The sequence below is a fragment of the Sciurus carolinensis genome, chromosome 11 (assembly GCF_902686445.1).
Source record: "Sciurus carolinensis chromosome 11, mSciCar1.2, whole genome shotgun sequence".
Lineage (NCBI taxonomy): Eukaryota > Metazoa > Chordata > Mammalia > Rodentia > Sciuridae > Sciurus > Sciurus carolinensis.
In genome coordinates, this window is record NC_062223.1 from 116,070,044 (window position 1) to 116,073,210 (window position 3,167).

Sequence of the window (3,167 nt, forward strand, 5' to 3'; positions counted from 1 at the left end):
GGTTAATTGGCTCAGTCTCATCCCAAAGAGGCTGGACCCTCAGAGTCCCCGAGCCAGTGCTGAGGCAAGGGAACAAAAAGTGTGTATGGGAGTGATGGATACTCGGGCACTCGTGACAGAGCCAGATCACAGCCTTTACCTCTTTTTGAAGAGCTAAATATCTCCAAGTAGAGGTCCTGCAGGGATCACAGTCTGGGTCAGAGCCCACCAGCCTGCCTGGCCAAAGCCAGGACAACTCTATCCTGTCACCAGCTGGCTTCCCTGGGCTCTGGGCCACTGGCCTCTAGCCAGGGGCCAGGCACCCAGCCATGCTAGGGAGCCAAGCATCCCTGGCATGGAGCAGCCCTGTAACATTCTCATTGGTCTTGGAAGGCTGAGATGGAACCAGGACACTCCGCAAAAATTATGTCTCCATCCTTAAATGGGAGGGCCTTCCAACTCTTCCCTGGTTCCAGCTGTTCTTCCAAATCACATCCCACACCAGCCCCTGCCCCTGCCACCTTGCCGTGCTCCAAGGAAAGGGAAAGTCAACTTCAGCCCCTGACTGCCCACCCTCAATTCCAACCATTTTGTTCTAAAACTTAATTATGTCCCTTTAGACCTCTCGAAGCCCAGTTTCTCATGCCCTAGCCCTAGCCCTCCTTCCGCTCTCTCTGTGAACATCTATTCAGACTTCAAAACCCACCTCAGTCATCAACTCCTTTGGGAAGTCTTCCTGACTACCCATCACCACTACCAAATCAGAGTTCACGTCTACCTTCTTGGGGTGTCCTGAGTGTCTTACACTTCATTCAGTCAGTCCCCTGATCACACACTATGGGGCAATTAATCTGTCCATGTGACCACTCCTGTTACAGTGCCTCACCCACGGGAGGACATCAACTAACATTTTCAGACCCGAATGCAACCCTGTCCAAGGATGAGTGATTCAGTCTGGTTTGCCCATAACGTCCCCATTTTTAGCACTGGAAGAACTACATCTGGGAAACACCTCATTCCTTGGCAAGCTGGAGTGGTTGGTGGTCCTACTCTGTGTCTCTCACCTGGAGCCAAGGTTTGCAGTCCTGGATCATGGAAGACCTGTTTTCTCAACTGCATTGTCCAGATCCACAGTATCTTTGGGGAAAGGTGAAACACCTTGGTTTCAACCAAGGATCCAGAGAGTTCCAGAATGGATTCAGTGACCAGGACTCTTCAGACCTGAAATATCTTGGGGATTATTAAGCAGGAAGTTGAGGCTTAGAGAAATGAGAAATGGCCTATCTGTGAGGTAACAAAGAACCCTGTCCTGAGACCTGAGGTCCTGGCTCTGCCTAGCCCACACAATCACCCCTGAGAAGGGGGCTAGCATTTAGTGACCGCTTAGTTCTGTGGCACAAACGGTTTACTCATTGTTTTATTTCGTCTTTTAATACCACTGTGTTATTTTACAGATGAGAAAACCAAGACTCAGAGAAGTCAAATAAAGTTCCTAAGCTCAGTCAACTAGTGATAGTGCTGATTTCAAATACAGCCTTTTTTGACTCCAAAGGACAAGCCCTTCGGACTAACCCCCAGGGCCTTTGTGCCTGCATTTCAAATCCCTCCCAATCCATGGTAGCCAGATGGGCGCCACTGCTGCTGATGCCCACATTAGGAAAAGGAGGGGATCCTAAGTGGTGTGAGATGGAGAAGGGACCTCAGCAGAGCAGGGAGGAGACTGCTGTCTGAGACATTCATCTGAGGCCTAGTTCTCAGGGGAGAATAAAGGGAGGGAGCTGCTTAACAGGGAAAGCTATGTTTTTTTTTTTTTTTTCTTGGGGGGGTGCTGGGGATTGAACCCAGGGCCTTGTGCTTGTGAGGCAAGCACTCTACCAGCTGAGCTATATCCCCAGCCCCAGGAAAGCTATCTTGTTCACAATGAGGTGCACAGAAACAATGTTGGGAGGAACCCAGGAAAGAAGGAAGCAAAGGAAGGTGGAGTAGGCTTCACAGAGGGTTTCGAGGAGTCAAGGAAGGACAGGTGGCCAAGAGGAGGAGACCCCTGCTGTCTCAACTTCCACCTGCCATGCCCCTCCAACAGCCGAGCCTGGATGCTGCACATCTGCAGATGAATTAGGCACACATCTCCCGAGGATGCTGCCACCCACTCCAGGAGCCACCCATCTCCTGGACCTCTAGAGCCAAACCTGTAAGCAACCAGGGACAACATTTGCTTCTAGCTGAGCCCATAAAATGGCCTTGCTCTGGCTCCCTTCCCAGTGCCAGCACACGGTCAGAGATTCCACAGGTGCAGGAAGGTTGTTGCCTGGACCCTGCTCCCTGCTCCCAGCAGCCCACTGCTTGACTTCACCCCACTGCATGGTGGCAGCTGCTCAGCAAAGACATAGGAGCCTGCTGAAGAGGTGCTGCAGGGACTCCTTTCCTGGAGTCAGCCTCAAAGACGACAGATGAGCACATGGACCTCAGGAGCCACCAGCCCAAGCCCTCCTCCTAGGTCCCTCCTCCCAACCTATCTTTCTGGCCCAGACCCCATATCTCCCTTATAGCCTCAAATAGCTCCACTGCCAAAACATAAAGTGCCGTTCTCTTCTAATTACAAAACTAACAGCTGACAAACACGTGCCAGAGGCCCCCTCTTTTCCTTCTAAGCTAACAGCCCCATTAGGACAGATCCTGCTATCTTCTATGCCCTCTCCATATATTTTACGGAGCAGCCTCAAAAGTACTCTGCATCTCACCCTCCCTCCCTCCTCTCTCTTTCAAGGCGATGGCTTTGTGAAAGCTGTGGGGAAAAATAAAGCCTTTTGCTAAAATGTCACTCTGGGAAAAGGGGGGGAAATTTTCTAATAGGCCATTGAAGGCTTGCTTTTTTTTTTTTTTTAAGTGTGATAAATTTGGCCTGTCTTAAAAAGACAGCTCAGTGTTGCTTATCAACCGTGATTTGACCAGATAGCCGTTTCAAACAACAGACACTGGTCTTTTTATAATAAATGAAAGCAATAAAACCAAGAGCTGGGCCAGAACTATAATTAAGAATCAGGCGCTGAAAATGGGGGTGTGTCAGTGGAGGGCAGAGTCCAATCTTTGGGCAGGGTTGGCTGGGGGACCTCCTCGTGGGAACTGGGGGCCACACGCCATAGGAAAGGAAGGGCCACTCCTCTTGCTCCAGGTCAGGAGCCTCTTGT

The 3,167-nt window shown here is 50.6% G+C and overlaps 1 non-coding gene across 1 annotated transcript; it reads right to left on the reverse strand.

Annotated features, from left to right (window-relative positions):
* Positions 1-1,799: 1,799 nt before the first annotated feature.
* On the reverse strand, positions 1,800-1,872 carry Trnav-cac (transfer RNA valine (anticodon CAC)). Its single transcript has one exon. It is a non-coding gene; the product is annotated as a tRNA-Val (tRNA).
* Positions 1,873-3,167: the final 1,295 nt, after the last annotated feature.